Here is a 10,185-nt window from a genome sequence, read left to right as displayed (position 1 = left end):
AACTCATATAGTAAACTTAGAATAAATGATGTTGAAATTGATAAGGTATAACTATATGCTCCTCTATCATTACAAGTCTCCCTGTACAGAGAAAAGATTAAACACTGTACAAAAACATACCTTTACTACAGTATCAGAGGCTAGGGGTGGAAACGAGGAAGAAGGCTGTCTACGAGGGGTGAGTGATGAGTTTGTGGCCTAAGGTAGAAGGAGTCAATTTTAGAAAACCTAGCACATTTATTTTCCCTACATTTACACACACAGTCCAGCGGTCGTGGAGCATACGGATCCCTTCTTTGCAGAAGTTGGCGTCTTGCACCTCCAGAAAGTGTCAACAGATGGGTGATTGATAAGTCCGTGGCCTACGGTAGAAGGAGATGAGTTATTAACTTCAAACTTTCTGCATAAAGAGTTGAACTGCACATGCATGTAACAAGAGCTGTATAACTAAGTTATAAAAGAAAGTTATACGAATTTTAAATAAGACTACTTATTATGACCCAACCAAATCCAACTAAACACTTTAAAATTCAGAGATTTCGTAAATTTTAAAATAATACGAATTACATATAAAGTAAAAAATGGACAGTTACCACAAAGTATCCAAAGATTGTTCAAAATGAAAGTCAGCGTGATTTGAGAGGAACATACATATTTCAAAAACAAAGGATAAAAACAAATGTAAAAATTCATTGGGGTGAATCTATGGAACAGTTGCAGTGAGAATTTAAAAACATGTACTACACTTAACAAGTTTAAAAAAAATTTAAAAATTATTTAATGGACAGTTATAAAATACATGATTTAAAATGAATGGGAGTAACATAAATAAATGATTCTTGGAATTGGATTTTGTGTTAAAAGATTATGAAATTCTTTGTTTTGATGTGATGATTGATGCCAAATATGTTTTTGTACAAGTAAGAGGGGTGGGCGTAATAAACTGTAGCTTCTGCCTACACCCTTTCGGCCGTTTTATAGATTTTTATTATTTAATTTTGTTTTATGAAATCATCATTGAAAATGATGTTTTTTGTTATGTCTGTACTGACCAAAATAAGATTTCAATCATTCATTCATCCATCTTCTTCAGCTGTCCATCGGTTTTCGATGATGACTGAGGCCTGGGCAGGGTTGTATGGGAGACCGGCAGTTGCCCAAGCTGCAAGTCTCCCCTCTCCATGCCACCGATGTTGTCCAAGGGAAGGGCAAGGGTCGATGCAGCTTGGCACGTGTGTCGTCGCAGAGCGATGTGTGGTCAAGCACCTTGCTCACACAATACGCTGCCTCAGCTGAGGCTCGAACTAGCAACCTTCAGATCACTAGACCGATACATTATCCACTTGGCCACGCGCCACACAATTCATTCATTCATACAGGGTAAATAGGAAAGAGTCAACACAGTCCCCTATATATAGCCATGTCTGACACACAGCTCTGAAGCCTCACGGACTGTGGTCTGCCCATCAGTCCATTATCCAGGTTACAATGGAAATGCCAACCTCCATTGAACGGAGCTTTTCCCCCAGCATTGAGGACTGTGCAGTATGGAAGGCACTTGAGAAATCAAAAACCATCATCTTCACAGTGCTGCCCTGTTTATCCAAATGGGAGTAGGCTCTGTCTAGCAGGCAGATGACAGCAGTGGTGTGCAGAAGAACATCTTTGAAAGCTCAACACATCGAAGGGGATGGGCTACAACAGCAGGAGACCATGGCCACACACTCAGTGGCCGCTTTGCTAGGTGCAAGACATACCTAATAAAGTGGCCTCTGTGTGTGCAAGACAATTCGAAGGTTCAAAGGTTAATATTATTAGCGAAGTATGTATGCACAATACAACTCTGAGATTTGCCTTCTCCAGATAGTCATAAAACACAGAAAACCGTAGAAGTAGTTGAAAGAAAGTCATCAATCCAACCCCCCCCCGCATGAAAAGAAAAATAAACAAAACATTCGCAAACCCCAACCTCTCCCTTACACAAAAACTAATAGATCACCCACGTGGAGAAACGACAAGGACCAGAAATCCAAACTCCCAGCCCGCCAATCAGCGACAAGAAAGAATGGGCAAGAACATGAAAAAAACACAGAACCAAAAGAGGCCAATATGAACTACAGAACAATAGGAAAAGGCCGTTTGGCCCATCATGTCTATGCCAGCTATTGAATATTCATGTACACCAGTGGTTCCCAACTTGGGGCCCATGGACCACTTGGTTAATGGTAGGAGTCCATGGCATAACAAAAGTTTGGGAACTCCTGTCCACATCAACCCCATGGCTTTATCTGTAGCCATTAGCACCTGGTGATTGATAGCACTAAAGAACTCACTAAATGTACGAATCTCTGCCTCTGCCACCCAATCACAGATACAGATGCTTTTGGGTGAAAAACATCTTCCTTAGGTTCTCTCCAAAGGCCTCGCCCCTCACTAGAAACTGATGCCCACTAGATAAGGCACCTTGCCTCTCCCCACCAAGAATGTCCAAAGCCTTTTCGCCGGGGTAGGGGAAACCAGAGGCATACGCTTAAAATGAGATCTGAGGGGCAAGTTTGTCAAGAGTTCAAAGTTCAAAGCAAATTTTACTGTCAAAGTACATATGTGTCACCATATACAACCCTGAGTCATTTTCTTGTGGGGATATGTAACAAATCTATGGAGTAATAACTATAACAGGATCAATGAAAGATTGTCTAACTTGGGTGTTCAGCCAGAGCACAGAAGACAACAGACTGTGCGAATACAAGAAGAAGAAACCAGCAATGAAAACGGTGGGTGTATGGAACGAGCTAAAGGAAGAGGTACAGGTGGGTACAATTATAATATTCCAAAGCTATTTGGATTATAACCCATATGGATAGAAAATAGTTTAATTCTATGCACCAAATACAAGTAACTGGGTTAGCCTTGACTAGATGGGCTGAAGGGTCTGTTTCTGTGCTGTAGAACTCCATCACTCTATAACTCTCCTGATTCTGCCACTCTCCTACACGCTTCCCCTTTTTCTTCTTTTGCCTGTCACTCCGTTGGCATTTAGGGCAGCAATGAAGATCCTCCATCTCTAGCGGTGTTCAGGGCTTCCTTCATTGTGTCAGTATCTTCTCCGTTCTCACTACAATCAGCTATGCAAGACCCAGGTGGAGACTCAGGAATGTCGTCGCACTCAGATGTAGAAGGATTCTTCATCGCTGTTTCCGTAACAGTTTTGTTTGTCCGGTCAGGGTTGTTAGCCCTGAGCTGAACCCCCGAACCTGGAGGACAGCTGGACCATTGTTAGTCTGACCTTTACCCTTTGACCTACTAAGGGCCAAAGCATAAAGCCCTGACTCCAGCCAATGTAGCTCTCCAGGTCATTGAGGCACGCAAGCCTCCAAACTTGCGGTTGTGGTCCTCTTGGAGGTCACCTACACACTAGGGGGCACTCACGGTGACTAATCAACTCCAATACCTTCGGGTGTGGGACCCAGAGGAAGCCCACGCAGTCACGGGGAGAACCTGCAGACTCCACAGAGACAGCTCCCGAGGTCAGGATCGAACTCCATGTGCTGGAGCTGGAAAGCAACGTCTCTTCCTGCCGTGACGGCGCTCCACACAAGATTGACAGCCTTCACTGGGTCCTGGCGCCACATCGAAGCGACAGCCAATGAAATTTGGAAGCTGTTGCTGTGGCAACCCTTCATAGCAATAACAAGCAGGATAGACAAAGGGTGGATGTTGTGCACTTGGATTTTCAGAAGGTCTTTGACAAGGTGCCACACGTTAGGCTGTATAACAAGCTACAAGCTACAATTACAGGAAAGTATCTAGCACGGATAAAGTAGGGCAGGAGGATCAGAGGTCTAAATAGAGGGCATCCTTTTAGAACAGACGAGGAGAAATTTCTTCAGCAAGAGAGTGGTGAACCTGTGGATTTCTTTGCCACAGGCAGCTGTGGAGACCAAGTCCTTGTGTATATTTCAGGCAGAGGTTGATAGATTCTTAATTAGCCAGGGATACTGGGAGGGGGCAGGAGATGGGGGCTGCTGAGAGGGAAAATGGATCAGCCATGATGAAATGGTGAAGCAGACACGATGGGCCAAATGGCCTAATTCTGCTCCTATATCTTATGGACTTAATCAAGATTTTAGATAGTCAAAATCTACTTAGAGAGATAGAGGGGAGGGAGAGAGAGAGAAAGTGAGGGGGAGAGAGGGAGGGAGAAAGGGAGCGAGAGGGTGGGAGTGGAAGAGTGAGAGAGAGAGAGACTTTCTAAAGATAACGTTTATACCTCCTCAGCACAAAGATGACAATCTACAGTTTCAACCCTATAATCACCAGTTTAACATTAACATTAGGAATGTAGTCATTTACATAATTACATACTTGCATAGATACACATCCCAACCAGCAGAACCCCTTTGAATAACTAATACTGGTGCCTGTTCCGAAACCCAGACACCCAAAGTACAAACACAAGGGACTCTGCAGATGCTGGAAATCCAAAGCAACCCATAGAAAATGCTGGAGAAACTCAGCAGGACTATGGAGAGGAATAAACAGTCACGTTTCCTGCTTCAGGACTGGAAAGGAAAGGGGAAGGTGCCAGTTAAAAAGTTAGGGGGAGGGGGGAAGGAGGATGGCTGGAGGGTGAGAGGTGAAACCAGGTGGGTGGGAAAGGTCAGGGGCTGGAGAGGAAGGAAGCTGATAGGAGAGGAGAGTGGACCAGAGGAGATTGGAGAGGAGAAGGAGGATAGGTGGAAGGAGAAGAGAGTGGACCAGAGGACATTGGGGAGGAGAGGAGCAGTAGAGGGAGGGCTGCACTGTTCTCCACTCTCTCCACACCAATCCCAACCCCACCATCAAACCCGCTGACAAAAGGAGGTGTTATTATAGTGTGGCTGACTGATCACTACCTCCTCATACCTACCCCTTCAAAAGAACCCCGCCCCGGACCATCAGAAAACGGTCTCCGAAACCATCGCTGACCTCTGGACCCCCATCCACTGCCACCAGACTCATCGTTCCCTTATCCCGCTCTGCTCACTTCTACCCCCCACCCAAGATCCACAAACCTGGCTGTCCGGGTCAGCCTGTTGTCTCTGCCTGTGCCTGCCCCACACAACTGGTGTCTACGTACCTCAAATCCATTCTCTCCGCCCTGGTTCAGTCCCTTTCCACCTTCCCTGAGTAAGCTGCAATCCCCTGACCATCTCATTTTCATCTGCCCAGTCCCTATACACTCTGAGCCCCATCAAGAAGGCCTTAAAGCTCTCCGCTTCTTTCTTGACAAAAGGACCGACCAGTTCCCCTCCACCTTCACCCTCCGTCCTCTGGCAGAACCGGAACTCTCCCTCAACAATCTTTCATCCAGCTCCTCCCAACTTCTCCGGACTGAAGGGCACCCGCATGGACCCCAGCTCCGCCTGCCTTTTCATTGAACAGTTCATGTTCGAAGCCCTCCCTGCTAATACTCCTCGGATCTTCCTCCATTCCATTGGCGCTGCTTCCTGCACCCACGCTGAGCTCACCAATTCCGTCAACTTTGCCTCCAACTTCCACCCTGCCCTTAAATTCACTTGGTCCATTTACGGCCCTTCCACTTTCTCGGTCTCTCTGTCTCCATCTCTGGGAACAAACCGTGGGCCATCTTATTTTATAACCCTGCCAATTCCCACGGTTATCTTGACTACACCTCTTCCCACCCTACATCCAGTAAGAATGCTGTTCCTTTACTTGGTTCGTTCACGTCCGCTACACCTATTCCCAGGACGTGGCCTTCCATTCCGGGACGTCCTCCTTCTTCAAAGAACAGTGTTTCCCTTCCTCCACGCTGCCCTCACCTGCATCCCCATGTCCCAAATATCCAGGGCCAGCCCATCTTCCTACCTCTTTAACAGTAAAAGAGTTTCTCTTGTCCTTACCTACCACCCCATAAAAACCTCCACACCTGCTTCCATCTCCAAAGGGATCCTCCCTTTACCTCCTTCCTCTGTTCACTTGCACCCTCTGAGATTCCCTTCTCCATTTGTCCCTTCCAGCACTTTTCACTGCAAGCGGCCGAGGTGCTACACCCCTCCCTCGCCTCCATCACGGGCACCAAACAGGTCTTCCAGGGGAGGCAACACTTCACCTGCGACCCTGCTGGGATCGTCTACTGTGTCCGCCGCTCCCGGTGCGGCCTCCTCTACGTTGGTGGGACCCGTCGTAAGTTGGGGGGCCACTTCGCCGTTTCTTCAAAAGTAGAACTTCACAGAGGCCAAACGTTTTAATTCCAATTCCCATTCCGACATCTGTTCACGGTCTCCTCTTGTGCCGAGGTGAGGCCCCCCTCAGGGTGGAGGAGCAACACCTCGTATTCCGTCTGGGTAGCCTCCAACCTCGGCATGAATGTCGATTTCTCCTTCGGGTTAAAAAAATCTTCCTTCCCTCTTCCCTTCTTCTTTTCCCCTCTTAACCCTTCTCACCCGCAAAGAAGTAAAGTTGTTGAAATTAATGGGCTTCAGCACTGGTTCATGAAGCAGCACCAATGCAGTCAGAATCAGAATCAGACTTTAATCGCCAAGTACCTGAGCACATACAAGGAATTTACTTCCGGCAGATGTTGTCTCTCTGCTCATAACAATAATAATGATAAATATAAATGAAAATATAGATTATACATACAGGTAGTGCAATCCAAGTAATAGTTAGCTGACAGTTAACCGGCAGTTAACTGTTCAGCAAAGTGACCGCAGTAGGGAAAAAACTTCTCCAGTGCCTATTAGTCTTAGTCTGGAGGGATCTGAAGCGCCTACCAGACAGAAGCAGTTCAAACAGTCCGTGCGCAGGATGGAAGGAGTCCTTTATGATGTTCCCCGCCCTCTTCTTCAACCTGGAAGAGTACAGGTCCACAATAGAGGGCAGGGAGGCTCCAATGATGCGCTCGGCAGTCCTCACTGTGCGCTGTAGTCTGGTTCTATCCTGCTTGGTGGCGGCTCCAAACCACACAGTGATGGAGGTGCACAGGACAGACTCAATGACTGCAGTGTAGAACTGCAGCAGCAATTCCTGAGGCAGACCATATTTCCTCAAGAGCCGCAGGAAGTACATCCGCTGCTGGGCCTTCTTCAGGATGGAGCTGATGTTCTGCTCCCACTTCAGATCCTGAGAGATGGTGGTTCCAAGGAACCTGAAGTTCTCCACGGTGGACACAGGGCCGCTGAGGACTGTGAGGGGGGACATAACAGGGGGAATGTCTCCTGAAATCTGCTATCATCTCCTTTGTCTTGAGCGTGTTCAGCTCCAGATTGTTCCGACTGCACCAGAGCGCCAGTTGGTCCACCTGCTGTCGATATGCAGACTCATCACTGTTCTGGATGAGTCCGATGACGGTGGTGTCATCTGCAAACTTCAAAAGCTTCACATAGGGGTTGGAGGAGATGCAGTCATTGGTGTAGAGGGAGAACAGCAGTGGAGAGAGGACACACCCCTGGGGGGTGCCGGTGTTGGTGATTCGAGTATCCGAGGTGACCTGTCCCATCCTTACCTGCTGACTTCTGTTGGTCAGGAAGCTGTAAATCCAATCGCAGATGTCAGGTGGCACAGTGAGGTGAGACAATTTGGAGCAGAGGGTATGAGGGACGATGGTGTTAAACGCCAAACTGAAAACAGCATCCGATGCAGTCACCAACGCCAGTGCAGCGGAGGAAGATTTGCGAACAATACCGGGGAAGTCTTGGAACATGGACTGTTCTATGTAGCCAATGAAGAGACGGGCACAACTGAAGCCCATGCGGGTGCCCATGGCTCACCCTGCAGTCTGGAGAAATTGGCAGGGGCTGAAGGAAAAATTGTTGAGGGTGAAGATCTCTTCTGCTAGACGAAGGTGGGTGGTGGGGCTGGGGGAGAGGAACTGAGCAACACACGCAAAATGCCGGCCCGAAACTTTGACTGTACTTGATTGCATCGGTGCCGCCTGGCCTGCAGAGTTCCTCAAGCATTTTGTATGTGCTGCTCTGATTTTGAGCATCTGCAGGTTTTCCTTGATTGTGGAGGGGCACTGTTTGGTTCTTTATTGAAAAGAAGAGGGAAGCTTTGAGGCCTTCTTGAGGGGGATAGAAGTGTATAGGGACTGAACATCCATGGTGAAAATAAGGCAGTCAGCGCCAGGGAGTTGAAAGCTCCTGAGGAGATAGACAGCATGAGAAGTGTCACAGATGTAGGTAGGAAGGGGGAGGTTGGAGGCCCAGTGTCAATGAGACTGCGAACCCAGGCCAGGGATCAGAGGTATGAGGCATGATGTCTACAAGCCTGCGAATCTTGGCCAGGGATTGGAAGTTTGAGGCCTGACGTCTGTGAGTCTGCAAATCCAGGGCAGGAAATGGAGACAACAACACACACAAAACGCTGGTGGAACACAGCAGGCCAGGCAGCATCCACAGGGAGCAGCGCTGTCGATGTTTCAGGCCAAGACCGTTCGACCCTTCGAACCTGACATTAGGTTAGAGGCCTAATGTCTGCGTGCCTGTGAAGCCAGGCCAAGATTTAGAGGTTTGAGGCCTGATCTCTGTGAGTCTGCAAATCCAGGCCAGGGATTGTAAGATTGAAGCCTGATGTCTGTGAGTCTACAAATCCAGGCCTGGGACTGGAGGTTTTAAGCCTGATATCTGTGAGTCTGCAAATCCAGACCAGGAAATACCCTTCATCCTGAAGGGTCTCAGCCTGAAACGTCGACAGTGCTTCTCCCTATAGATGCTGCCTGGCCTGCTGTGTTCCACCAGCATTTTGTGTGTGTTGTTGTTTGAATTTCCAGCATCTGCAGATTTCCTCGTGTTTGCTCAGGAAATGGAGGTCTATGTTGTAAGGTGAGTATTATTAAAAGTAAGTTAATACTAATCGGGAAGCTGTTGGTAACGAGAGGTGGGATCTGGGGTTGGGGGGCGGAGTTTACACCCAGTATACATTGTGTATAGTTCCACCACCCAGTCCGCACGAGGTACCTGGAAGCCTCTGTATTGTAAATATCATTTGCCGTCCCAGATAAAGATGTTCTTTAGGTCATAAAATTGTCGAGTGGTCCTTTTGTAAAATAGAAGATACCTCAGTTTGAGCCTGATGTCTGCAAGTCCAAGTCAGGGATTAGAGATTTGAGGCCTGATGACTGTAAATCCAGGCCAGGGAATGGAGGTTAGAGGCCTAATGTCTGCGAGCCGGTGAAGCCAAGCCAGGCCAGGCCTGATCTCTGTGAGTCTGCAAATCCAGGCCAGGGATTGTAAGTTTGAGGCCTGATGTCTGTGAGTCTACAAATCCAGGCCAGGAAATGCATGTGGGTAGTAAGGAAAAGGCCTGTTTGCTGTCATTGTTCAGTTTTGTTCTCGTTGTTGCCTCTGTTGCTTGTTGATCATGTCGGACATGCTACGCTGGAGCCCGAATGTATGGCAACACTTGCGGCTTGGCTAGGTTGTGTTGGCTGTAACACAAGTAACGCATTATTTCATCGAGTCTTTCAAGGCACTCGCGATAAATACATAAATCTGAATCTGATCTGGAGCCTGGTAATCTGTGATGTCAGCCGACAGATAAGCAATGGCCCTGAGCCATGTAGCAGGCCCTCAGCAGAGAGGAACCCTGTGTTGTCGGGATTTAACATCCCAATACGCTGAAGACTCCTCTGACGGGTGTTGCATCAACCGTGGGATCGTCAGCATCAATTAGACTCTGGAGTTGAGCCCCTTTGAAGGCTCTGGGCCTGTACTCACTTGAGTTTCCAAGTATTTATTGAGATACAGCGTGGAATAGGCCCTTCAGTCGCGCCGCCCCAATCCCCAACTTCACCTTCATCTAATCATGGGACAATTTACAATTAACCTACCAACTGGTACTCTTTTAGACCGTGGGGCTTAAAGGTTACAGAGGGAAGGCAGGGGAATGTGGTTGAGAGGGAAAACATGCACTGGCCACTTTATTAGGTACACCTGTACAACTGCGTGTTAATGCAGCTATCTGATTAACCAATCACGTGGCAGCAGCTCAATGCATAAAAGCATGCAGACATGGTCAAGAGGTTCAGATGTTGTTCAGACCGAACATCAGAATGAGGAGGAAATGTGATCAAAGTGACTTTGACGGTGGGATGATTGTTGGCGCCAGATGGGGTGGTTTGAGTATCTCAGAAACTGCTGATCTCCCGGGGTTTTCGTGTACCAAGTCTCCAAAGTTGACAGA

The 10,185-nt window shown here is 47.7% G+C and overlaps 1 long non-coding RNA gene across 1 annotated transcript in view; it reads right to left on the bottom strand.

The window, feature by feature from the left end:
- Window positions 1–255: 255 nt before the first annotated feature.
- Window positions 256–10,185, bottom strand: part of LOC132386057 (uncharacterized) — a 17,429-nt gene continuing 7,499 nt past the window's right edge. Inside the window, exon 3 of the long non-coding RNA XR_009509398.1 lies at window positions 256–362. This is a non-coding gene — a long non-coding RNA (uncharacterized LOC132386057). The remainder of the gene's footprint in view (window positions 363–10,185) is intronic.

Source organism: Hypanus sabinus, unplaced genomic scaffold (assembly GCF_030144855.1).
Source record: "Hypanus sabinus isolate sHypSab1 unplaced genomic scaffold, sHypSab1.hap1 H_10, whole genome shotgun sequence".
NCBI classification, from domain to species: Eukaryota; Metazoa; Chordata; class Chondrichthyes; order Myliobatiformes; family Dasyatidae; genus Hypanus; species Hypanus sabinus.
Note: the sequence above shows the minus strand (reverse complement) of the source record. Positions and strands in the feature narration are given on the sequence as shown.